Here is a 13,028-nt window from a genome sequence, read left to right as displayed (position 1 = left end):
TGTGAGTAGATCAATAGGTACTGCTCTGGCAGGAAGGTAACGGCACTCCATGCAATCATGCTCTTCAGCTTAGAAATGGAGATGAACACCAACCCCCGAGTCGGACATAACTAGGCTTAATGTCAGGGGAAAACTTTTACCTTTACCTATTCTAAGCTAACTAACTACTTCTCATTGAGGACTGCAGACTTGGACAGTGTGGCGTTGAATTCCAACAGGTTATATATCCAATAAATCAACCAACCAACCAATCTATCAATCAAGGGAAGCTTTCTCTTCTTTCTGCCAAACATTTTGGAGTGACAAAACTTCCTCTCTGTTGGAGTTGAACATCTTGGCTCTTTCTCTGGAACGGAACGGTTCTGCCCGTGCCTTGAACCCGGAGCCAAAGGGCAGCCTTGCCTCCGGGACAGTCCCTGCCAGATGTTCTCCTGCTTTGGACAGAACAGTTGCTGCAACATTGCAATCATTAACTCGACAAGTTTCCCTTTCTGTGTTTCCAAGACCAACGAGGTTAAGAAAGGAACCTTCTCTCCGCAGAACAAAGAAAGAGGCCTAGAAACCAATGAAGCAGCCGACACAGTAAGAGTGCATTGACACTGAAGAATTATTGTAGTTTGACTCCATGTAAACTGCCATGGCTCAATGCTATGGAACCCCGGGAGTTGTAGTTTGGGAAGACTGAAGACCTTGTAAAACTACAACTCCCATGATTCCATAGCATTGACCCATGGCAGCTAGAATGGTATCAAACTGCCGGGCTGTGGCGCAGCTGGCTAGTAACCAGCTGCTATAAATCACTACTGACCGAGAGGTCATGAGTTCGAAGCCCGGGTTGGGTTAAGCCTCTGACCATTAATAGCCCCGGCTTGCTGTTGACCTATGCAGCCCCGAAAGACAGTTGCATCTGTCAATTAGGGAAATTTAGGGACGCTTTATGCGGGAGGCTAATTTACAACACCATAAAACTGCCAGCAAAACACGAGGAAAGGAGTGAGGAAGTACAGCCACTACTGGACGGTGAAGCAACAGCTCCCCCTGTGGCCGGAATCGTGAAGCTGGAAAAATGTTAAAAATGCCTCTGAGTCTGTCTAATGTATGTTGTTTGTCTGTTGGCATTGAATGTTTGCCATATATGTGTTCATTGTAATCCGCCCTGAGTCCCCTTCGGGGTGAGAAGGGCGGAATATAAATACTGTAAATAAATAAATAAATAATAATTCTAAGCACATTGTCCTCTTTGAACTGGATTATATGAGTCTACACTGCCATATAATCCAGTTCAAAGTAGATAATCTGGATATGTGCGGAAGAAGGTGTTAGAAAGAACGTCCTTATGGTAAGAGCTCTTCAACAGTGTTACGTGCTGCCTGGGAGTCCAGCTGAGTTTCCTTCTCTGAAGGTTTTCAAAAAGAGGTCTCACAACCTCTGAGGATGCCTGCTATAGATGTGGGTGAAACATCAGGAGAGAATGCTTCTGGAACATGGCCAGGCAGCCCAGAAAACTCACAGCAACCCAGTGATTCTGGCCATGAAAGCCTTCGACAACAGTGTAAGAATTTCTGATACCGAGGAAAGATTGGTCAGCATGAGTTAGGATTTGCAAGACTTTTTTTTAAAAATGAGTTTTCAGCAATGTTCCCAGGAAGAGGAAGAACAAGGAAGTGGTCAAATGCTGATGAATGTGCATAATATTTAATATTTCATATTGTTCTTTTAGGTTATCCCTGGACTGATTAAGCTCTTGCTTTTCGCCATGCAACTCCGAGAAGGGGATGGTTCCTTTTTTGGTAAGAGTTAAAGTACAGAACTCACATTGACCCATGGATAAGTCAAGCCATTTTGGGTGGGTGGGTGGGGGGGAAGTGCTGATATTTTGATTGACATTTCTAGACTTAGACATTAGTTTTCTATACACGTGTCTTCTAGTCTGACATCTCTAGACTTGTAAATGGTTATTCTAATGTTATACATGAGTCTTATAGACTTGTACATCTGTCTTTTAGACTTACGAATTGTCTAGACTTATAGATTAGTATTCGAGATTTATGCATGTGTCTTTTAGATTTATACATGAGTCGTCTAGACGTATACAAACATCAGCCTTTTAGACTTACGAGTTGTCTTGACTTATACGTTAGTATTCGAGATGTATACATGGGTCTTCTAGGCTTATACATCGATCTTCTAGACTTATGAGTACTCAAGACTTTTACACCAGGCTACTAGATATATACATCAGTCTTTTAGACTTATGAGTCACCTAGACTTATGCATTAGTATTCAAGATTTATACATGAGTCTTCTAGATTTATATACCAGTCTTCTAGACTTACGAATCATCTAGACTTATCAAGATTTATACATGAGTCTTCTAGATTTATACACCAGTCTTCTAGACTTACAAATCATCTAGACTTATCAAGATTTATACACAAGTCTTCTAGATTTATACACCAGACTTCTAGACTTACGGGTCATCTAGACGTATACATTAATATTCAAGATTTATACATGAGTCTTCTAGATTTATACACCAGACTTCTAGACTTACGAGTCATCTAGACGTATACATTAATATTCAAGATTTATACATGAGTCTTCTAGATTTATACACCAGTCTTCTAGACTTATGAACCATCTAGACTTATACATTAGTATTCAAGATTTATACATGAGTCTTCTAGATTTATACACCAGTCTTCTAGACTTATGGATCATCTAGACTTAAACATTAGTATTCAAGATTTAGACATGAGTCTTCTAGATTTATACACCAGACTTCTAGACTTATGAGTCATCTAGACTTATACATTAGTATTCAAGATTTATACATGAGTCTTCCAAATTTATAAACCAGTCTTCTAGACTTATGAGTCATCTAGACTTATGCATTAGTATTCAAGATTTATACATGAGTCTTCTAGATTTATATACCGGCCTTCTAGACTTACGAATCATCTAGACTTATCAAGATTTATACATGAGTCTTCTAGATTTATACACCAGTCTTCTAGACTTACAAATCATCTAGACTTATCAAGATTTATACACAAGTCTTCTAGATTTATACACCAGACTTCTAGACTTACGAGTCATCTAGACGTATACATTAATATTCAAGATTTATAGATGAGTCTTCTAGATTTATATACCAGTCTTCTAGACTTACGAGTCATCTAGACTTATACATTGATATTCAAGATTTATACATGAGTCTTCCAGATTTATACACCAGACTTCTAGACTTACGAGTCATCTAGACGTATACATTAATATTCAAGATTTATAGATGAGTCTTCTAGATTTATATACCAGTCTTCTAGACTTACGAGTCATCTAGACTTATACATTGATATTCAAGATTTATACATGAGTCTTCCAGATTTATACACCAGACTTCTAGACTTACGAACCATCTAGACTTATACATTAGCATTCAAGATTTATACATGAGTATTCCAGATTTATACACCAGACTTCTAGACCTACGAATCATCTAGACATATACATTAGTATTCAAGATTTATAAATGAGTCTTCTAGATTTATACACCAGTCTTCTAGACTTATACACCAGACTTTTAGACTTACAAGTACACTACTTGTACACTACTATTCAAAATGTATACATCAGTCTTCTAGACATAAAAATAGTCTAGACTTATTCATGAGTCTTCTAGACTTATATACTAATCTTCTAGACATATACATCAATTATTTAGATTTATGAGTCTACCAGACTTATATATTGAGATGTATACACCAGTCTTCTAGATATACGAGTAGTCTAGACTTATACATGAATCTTCTAGACTTATATGCTAGTCTTCTAGACTTATGAGTCATCTAGAGTTATGCATTAGCATTTGAGATTTATACATGAGTTTTCTAGACTTATATATCAGGATTGTAGACTTATACATCAATGCTCTAGATTATCCATGAGTCTTCTGGACTTATACACCAGTTTTATAGATGTATACATAAGACTTTTAGACTTTTATGAGTCGTATAGACTTATACATCAGCATTCGAGAGTTATACATGATTCCTTTGGACTTCTACACAGGTCTTCTAGATATATGCATCAGTTTTGGATACACATGTCACCAGTCTTCTAGACTTATACACCAGTTTTTTTGACTTACAAGTTGTTTAGATATTTTACAAGAGTATTAGAGATTTATACATGTTTTCTAGACTTATACACCAATTTTCTAGATTTATACACCGCTCTTCTAGACTTGTGCATCAGTTTTGGAGACATATGTTTCCTACACTTATGCATGAATCTTCTAGATTTATACACCTGTCTTCTAGAGTTATGAATTCATGAGTATATAGCCCCTAACCAAAAAAAATTGTGCCATGATGAGACTCCTCGCCTGCTCAGCTATCAAATAGCACTGGATTATCTGTAAGAGTCCTTTCTATTCCACTTGCCTTCGAAAACCTATTATTCATAGTCAACTGATAACACCAAAAGCTGGCATGCTGAAACCCCCAAATCCCCATCTTTCCCAGCCTGTGTCAAGACGATTAGAATAATTCAAGGCAGATATGGTGTGTGCGGATGTGTGTGTGTGTGTAGCACAAGGCCTGCAGGCGACAAATCCTGCAATTAAATGACTTTATTCAGAAGTCGTAATGATTTCCTCCCTGGCTTTCTACCTGACTCAGCAGGGATGTTTTTATCTGGCGATGGAGATAGAACACTCTACACCTTTTATCCCCTTTCTTGTTAACAATGGAAAAAACATATCATTGTTGACAAAGTGAAAATTAGCTGGGTTGGTTAGTTCCAACTCAGGTAGTAGATGCCAACATCCCCAAAACAGAACCCCAGGAACCAGGCAAGTGAATCTTCCCAAAGGGATGAGGCAGAATTAATATTTACCACTCTAAACTTCATCCGTGAGTGTAATCATTGATTGCCTTGATTTAACAGGAGAGACAAAGTACAAAGGTTTACGGTTCGGAGGAAAGAGGTTGGATGCCGGTGGGAGTTAGATCCCCAGAAGGAGTGAAATTCAGGAGCACAGAGAATAATATGAATGAAAGAAGCCTCTATACCCATAAAATTACAATTATTTTGATCCCAATTGAACTGCCATAGTGCAATCTGGGAATTGTAGTTTTACAATGTCTTTCACTTTCTCTGACCAAGAGAGTGGGTCCCTTACCAAATTACAACTCCCAGGATTTGATAGCACTAACCCATTGCAGATTATAGGATGGAGGACACTGGGCTTGAAGACAGGCCACATGAAAGGAATCTAGGAGCCTTAGAGGACCACAAATGAAAGATGAGCCAATTGTGTGATGCAGCAGCAAAAAAAGCCAACCCGATTCTAGGCTACATCCATCATCTAGTGTCTAGAGATGGCGGGAAGTCATAATCCCACTCACTTCTGCTTGGAATAGGTCTGGGCAACACAATTCAAGAAGGAGATGGACAAGAGGAAAAGGACCAAAATGGTCCAATATTGGAAATGACTCTGGGCAGGTATCCCATTGGAAAGAAATGGCAGTCATAACCTTATTGAAAAGGAAAAATGTTGCCATATCCATTTGGCAAATGTGAATCTCCATTTACATGTGGAGACCACCTTTTGAAAACCAGTAGTCAAGACTTTGTTAGAAGTCAACCCTTTGAAAAAGTAATATTTATAAGCGTTCATGTAATGGCACATAGGTAACTCAGCTGTTAAACTGAGGAACCATGTCTTTAAACAGCCAAGGACAAAGACACACCACTACAAAAATATATTTGGTTAGCAGAGGATGGTTGTTTCTTTGAAGCTGAAATTGCAGTTGTAATTGCCCAAAAGATATACACTCCCTTGAAACGTCTTAGTTTGAAATATGCATTCAGAGATAAAAAAAGCAAAGTCTTCTTTGAAAAGTAACATATTTTGTTTATAATAATAATAATACCCCGCCTCTGTCTCCCCGCAGGGACTCAGGGCGGCTTACAAATGCAAAACAAGCATACATTCATAAAACATCAAATACTCACAAACATCTTGAATTAATTCACCATACAGGGACATTTCTTATATAAGTTCAGTTACAGATAGGATGTAGTTCTCTCTGTATGTTGAGCAGACAGGGTATGATTCTTAATCAATAGTCCATAGTCTTTAGGTATAGTTGTATTCACTATACCTAAGTCATACTTCTCTACTGTAGTCCAACAGCAACATGCATCCACCTCCACTGAGGTCTGATGCAAATATGCATCTACCTCCACTGAGGTGTAAAGCAGAGAGACAGAATACAAAATGGAGTCCTGAGTCTGAATATGTTCAGTGTACGATCACATGTCAATAACCCCACATCAAAGAGGTACAGCCAAACTGGCAAATCAACGTACACATAGAATACAGATTAGTAGATTAACAAATAAATAGTGAAAGTGTTGTCGAAGGCTTTCGCAGTAGGAATCGCAGGGTTGTTGTATGTTTTCCGGGCTGTATGGCCATGTTCCAGACGTTCTCTGGAACGTTTCCCCCATATCTATGACAGGCATCCTCAGAGGTTGTGAGGTATGAACTCTCTTCCTAGAGAGATCAGGCAGGCCTCTACCCTCCTCTCCTTTCGTAGGAGCTTAAAAACCTGGCTCTTCCAAAAGGCCTTTGACACCTAATTTGATGTTGGACTGATCCATCTGCCCATTTTGTAATAGCCCCTATTTCTGAGGTGTTGCCAATGCTATTTTGCACTTTATTGTCCATTTCTACCGGCACATTCTGTTCTGGATTTTATGAATTAGTCTCCTGTTTTAATATTGTATGTTTCTTGTATGCTTCTTGTCGATTTTAACAATTATTTTATTGATATTGATGTTTTACTGGTATAATTGTTTTATAGTTGTGTTACTGATATTTGATTGTTTTATCGGGCTAGGCCCCATGTAAGCCGCCCCGAGTCCCTTCGGGGAGATGGGGCGGGGTATAAAAATAAAATTATTATTACTACTATTATTATTATTATTATTATTATTATTATTATTATTATTATTATACGATCACATGTTAGTAACCCCACAATAGTGAAAGGCTTGGGAGGTTGCTATTTCCAACACGCACAGTCTGGAAATGACAAATCCCTATGGGGAGTGGCTTAGGGAGATTGATATGCTTAGCCTGGCGAAGAGAAGATAGAGGAGACATGATATCTATGTTTAAATATTGAAAAGGATGCAATATTGAGGAGGGGCAAGCTTTTTTTCTGCTGCTTGAAAGACTAAGACATGCAGTAATGGATTTAAACTCCAGGAAAATATTCCACCTAAACATTAGAAAAAAATTAGGAATTAGACAGTGAAATATTATGTCTGGGAGTCTATGTGAATCTCCTCTGGGGATTTTTGAACAGAGGTTAAATGTGTTGTCGAAGGCTTTCATGGCTGGGATCACAGGGTTGTTGTATGTTTCCTGGGCTGTATGGCCATGTTCCAGAAGCATTCTCTGCTGACGTTTTGCCCACATCTATGGCAGGCATCCTCAGAGGTTGTGAAGTGAGGTGAGGATGCCTGCCATAGATGTGGGTGAAACGTCAGGACATAATACTTCTGGAACATGGCCATACAGCCCGGAAAACATACAAAAACCCAGAGGTTAAATGGCCATCTGTCAGGAGGGCTTGGTGTGGGGTTAGACTGGATGGTCTTTGGAGATCCCTTCCAACCCTATGGTTCTGTGGGAAAGCAGGAAACATCTACATAGCATTGCCAGTGTCTCTGCTGAATGTTGTTTGTCTTCAACCATAGGAATGTTTGTCACTAGACAATTCTATAATGACATATTTGAATGTGTTTGCATCTACTTCCAGATAATTGTGGAAAAAGCAATCTCTCCAAAGCTGGAGTGGGACCCATTTGCTAAATGCAAAGGTATGCTCATCCGCCACCACTTGCCACATTATTTATAGACTCAAAGATATCTTGTGTTTTGGACGCTAAGTGTTCTTTGTGTTGCCCACAGGAATCACAATGTATGATTAGCATTGCCGGCCAACCTATAGCTAGGAGCTGCTTTCTCCTTCATTACTGCCTTCATTTCCTTTGTAAAGGAAATAATCATAGAGCACCACGGGAACATGTACATCAATAAGAAGATGCATTTAACATCGGATATAGACGGAGACGGAGGTCAATGAGGCCACATCTACCTGCGAGTCTCCAAAGCAAAGTGTTTTGAATGTGTTTTGCTTTTTGTGAAAACAAGGGGTGCATCTACACTGTAGAATAAATGCAGATTGATATCACTTTCACTGCAATGGGTTAATGCTATGGAACCCTAGGAGATATAATTTATGGATTTACCAGCACTCATTGTCAGTGAAGGCTCAAAACCTTGGAAAACTACAATTCCCAGGATCCCATAGGCTTAGGAGATAAAATTTATGAAGATACCAGCACTCTTTAGCAGCAAATGCTTGGGTCTTTGGAAAACCACAATTCCCAGGATTCCATAGCCTTGAACCATGGCAGTTCAAATGTTCTCAAACTGCATTTATTCCACAGTGTAGATGCACCCTTTGTTTTCAACAGGAGAAAAACACAGATATGTCTTTCATAGAAGCCACTGTACTTTGGAGACTCTTGGATGGGTGCGGCCTTATTGACATCCATCTCTGTCTATGTGATGTTATATGCATTTATTTTAGAGAGAGCAAGGAGGATTAGAAGCCCAATTTTGTCTGTGTCTCAGATGAAAATCCGAGCTGGAGAGGGATTCTTTGTATAGCCCCGTTTCCTTCCTGTGTTGTTTCTAAGGACGTAATTTGCTAATTTCATTCTCAAAGGAAGCAATGAGTAATTTTGGCACTTTTCTTCCTGCTGCAAGGAAGACTTCAAAAACCAGGGAGATTTCCAAAGACTGTTTGCGCTTTCGGACTTAGGGATGCACCTTCACTGTAGAACGAATGCAGTTTGGCCCCACTTTATTTATTTACTTATTTATTTACAGTATTTATATTCTGCCCTTCTTTCTCATCCCGAAGGGGACTCAGGTCAGATCACAATGTACACATACAAGGCAAACATTCAATGCCATATGAACATAAAGACAGAGACAGAGACACAGAGGCAATTTAACCTTTCCCAGCTTTCAGCTTCCTGAGGGTGTGCTCGATTCCGGCCACAGGGGGAGCAGCTGCTTTATCATCCACTGTGACGCCGAGTCCTTGGATACTTCCTCATTCCAAATGTTGCTGGACGATTTTTATGGTCTATGCAGTCATGCCAGTGGCCACATGACCTTGGAGGTGTCTACGGACAACGCCGGCTCTTCGGCTTAGAAATGGAGATGAGCACCAACCCCCAGAGTCAGACATGACTGGACTTAACGTCAGGGGAAAACCTTTACCTTACCTTAAATTAGTTAAATTAGCTTTCCCGCATAAGCGGTACCTAAATTTCCTACTTGATAGATGCAACTATCTTTCAGGTTGCTTAGGTCAACAACGAGCAGGGCTATTTTTTATTTTAATGGTCTGGTGCTCACTCCGACAAGGGTTGGCCTCGAACTCATGACCTCTTGGTCATAGTGATTTATTGCAGCTGGCTACTAACCAGCCTGCGCCACAGCCTGGCACTTTGACTGCCATGGCTCAATGAGGTGGGATCCCAGGATTTGCCATTTGCAGAGGCCCTGGCATTCTTGGGCAGAGAAGGTGAAAGACCTCGTGAAACTACAGCTCCCAAGATTTCATTGCTCTGATTCATAGAAATTCAAGTGGTGTCAAACTGCAGTCATTCTACAGTGCAGATGCGCTCCTCCTTTAGTGGCAAAGACACAAAAGTATCAGAAAGATATGAAACTGAGGCCCCATCTACACTGTCATTATAATGCAGATTGAACTGCATTATATGATCAGTGTAAAATATTATAATGCAGTTTAACTACATATATGAGTCTACATTTGTTGCGAAACCACAATGACCCCTTCCCCCAAGACTTATAGTCTGCCAAGGGCTCCTCAATAAATATATTGCTTTCTTAATTAAAAAGAAATATTTTTGCAAACCTTCACAATTTTGTAGTATTAGGGCTCAAGAACTTCTTTAATTTTTAAAAATAGTTTTTCAAACGTTTGCTATTTCAAAGCATCAGGGCTCAATAATTGACCAGTGGCAGCTTCAACCCCTCAAAGACTTTACCGTTCCAGCCCTTTAATAAATTCTATCTGTTTTCCTTGACTTTTTATGTAACTTGTATCTTTCTGCGTACTGTTTCTATTACTGTTTCTATTACATAAAATGTATTAAGTTCTTTATTAAATGTAGCAAGATGTAGCACAGAGACAATCATCTCCCGTTAACCCAGCTGAGACATTTTCCTGAGAACAGGAAGGTTAGGCAAATCCCTCTGGCTGTTTCCCAGACAGGCAATAATCATAATCCATTGTTCATGTATGGGGAGATAGATAAATTCCCGTATCAGCCCAGAATCATTTGTCTAGCTAAATAGTCCACTCAAGGCTGAGAGATTGCTGACCACAGACACAGAGGCTCGGAGTAAGTATATTGGTTAAACTTCTTTATTGATAGCCCAGCCCTTGATTGCCGAGATCATCACTTTTTTTTGTCTTAGGAGCCTGGTACCTTTGCTAATATGGCACTGGACAATTGACCTCATTATAAGCTCATTATCATTTTCTTCATCTTCATGGATGACGTCTCCTCTCAGGTGTACATTCCACCAGCTTGTTGGTTCCATGATATCACCTCTGTTCAATGGCCATGCTTTTACTCTGTGTTGTAGAGTTGATATATTAATCTGTTGTGATTGTTATGTATTTTATATTCTTGTATTTTATATTGTGTATTTTATACCGCTGTATTTTATTGTATGTTGTTGGGCTTGGGCTTTTTGTTGGGCATGGGAGCAGCCCTGAGTCTACTCGGGGAGATGGGGCGGGATACAAAAATAAAGAAGTTGTTGTTGTTGTTGTTATTATTATTTCGGTTCTCTGGCCAATCTTGAAGTGTTGTTTCTCCGAAAAACACCTGGAGGAGGCAATGTCAGAGGTGCTCTCAGCCAATAAGGGACGGGAGTGGGTGTTTTGAGTAGCTGTCAAACTGTATAAGATGTCTTGCTTTCTCTGTGTGTTATATGAGGGTTGAATGAAAAGTAATGCCTCCACCTTCGTAACTCCTCAACCAATGGCAGTCCTGGTCTGAGGCAGGTCCTGGCTTGTTCAGGAGACTCTCCTTGACAGTTCCATTTGGTGGGAAGCCTTAGCATTGAACGGTTCTGTTGTTAAAGTGCGAAGTATGGAGCCCTGCGCAGACGGTCAGTCAATGCGACTTAAGCAACATGCAGTCATTGAATTCTTGACAGCAGAAGGTGTCACCCCAAAGGAGATTCATCAGAGGATGCAAGCTGTTTATGGGAATTGTGTGGCTGCGAGGACGATGCATCATTGGGCGAGTAAGTTTAAAGATGTTGAGGTGAGAACATCTGACTCGTGTGACAAACAAAGAGTTGGACGTCCTGTGACAGCAACCACTGAGTTTCACAAGCAAAAGGTGGACAGATTGATTCAGGACGATCGTCGTATCACTCAGAGAGAAATTTCAAGCATAATTGGCATTTCACAAGAACGTGTGAAAGAACAAGAACATTTCACAAGAACATTATTGCTTTGCTTGGCTATCAGAACATCTGTGCACGATGGGTCCTGTGAGACGCTGGTTGCTTAAACAGAGTGTCGACTTCTTCTGTGACAGCTTCGGAGAATTTGTTCATCGTTGGCAGAAATGTATCCAATTGTCTGGTGATTATGTGGAAAAATGAATAGTGATAGTTAAAGGACACATTCTATGGATTATTTCTGCATTTGATTTATTAAAATATTCCCATACAAACCCAAGTAATGAAGGTGGAAGCATTACTTTTCATTCAACCCTCCTATGTTTGTACTTTGAAGCATCTGCTTGTACTTGCATCCATTTTGGCTGAATTGAATAAACCTCTGTGGTTTGTCTTCAACCTGGTGAGTGTTTCTCTGTCCTCACCTATTTGGTTTAGCTTGCACTCACCAGGCATGGATCCTTTTATCTGTGGTCCTCGTTATCCACTTCTTATTGACTATATGCCAGTAATGCAGTTTCAAAGCGCATTATAGTGGCAGTGTTGATGGGGCTTGAGATTTCAAAGGGAGTATAACCTCATCTGGCACAAGCTATGTACTTATTCTCCAATCAGATATAACTGGCTCATTTCTTTTCTTGCTGTATGTTGTCAGATTATTATCATTATTATCATCGTTTTTTTTCAGATATCCAAAAGATATCACACTATTGGGAGCAAAATCAAGTTTTAAAACTCCTAGGTTCACAAATGGGATATTCTCTGAGCGTGGCAATTGTGCTTTTGTGGTCGAAAGATGCCATTATTTTTGTTTCTAAAAATAAAAAATGGGGAACCAAAGTAAAATGTACTTCACTGAGTTACATCTACCAAAGCCATAGCAACATATCACCCAGAGGAAATGAAAATCTTCTCGTCAGCGCTGTTTAGACTAAAGCTGGGAGGCTGAGTTTCATTTGGGTTTTTTTCCACTTCAAAGGGAAGGAAAGATGAACTTGGGAGATCCCATAAGGCAACAAGATAGGGCTTTAGGAAGAGAGAAGGAAAGGTTGCCACTCTGAAGGGGGATCCGAAAAACCGGGTATCATTCAATGAAAATGAACTATACATTCTGCAATGTGGGTGGCCATCTGTTGGGAGGGCTTGGATTGTGCCTTCTTATATCAGAATGAGGTTGCACTTCATGGCTTTGGGGCTTTCTTCCAAGTTTGGTTAATTTTTTATTTTTTTTGTTATTTACGGCACTTTTACCTCACCTTTCTCAACTCCGGAGGAGACTCAAGGCAGCTTTCCAACATAGGCAACAATTCAACGCCTTTAAAAACAGTATACTATAAACAACCATTTAAATAAAATAAAAACAATGGAATACAATTAAAACAATTAAAAGCATTTAACCCAATGCAACAGGGTAAATCGTGTG

At 39.6% G+C, this 13,028-nt stretch overlaps 1 long non-coding RNA gene across 1 annotated transcript; it reads left to right on the top strand.

Annotated features, from left to right (window-relative positions):
- Positions 1 to 502: 502 nt before the first annotated feature.
- On the top strand, positions 503 to 12,004 carry LOC134292545 (uncharacterized). The gene is made up of 4 exons (XR_009999790.1): positions 503 to 582; positions 1,721 to 1,790; positions 7,839 to 7,899; positions 10,604 to 12,004. It is a non-coding gene; the product is annotated as an uncharacterized LOC134292545 (long non-coding RNA).
- The last annotated feature ends 1,024 nt before the right edge of the window (positions 12,005 to 13,028 follow it).

This window comes from Anolis carolinensis, chromosome 6 (genome assembly GCF_035594765.1).
Source record: "Anolis carolinensis isolate JA03-04 chromosome 6, rAnoCar3.1.pri, whole genome shotgun sequence".
Lineage (NCBI taxonomy): Eukaryota > Metazoa > Chordata > Lepidosauria > Squamata > Dactyloidae > Anolis > Anolis carolinensis.
This window is presented reverse-complemented; position numbering and strand designations above follow the sequence as displayed.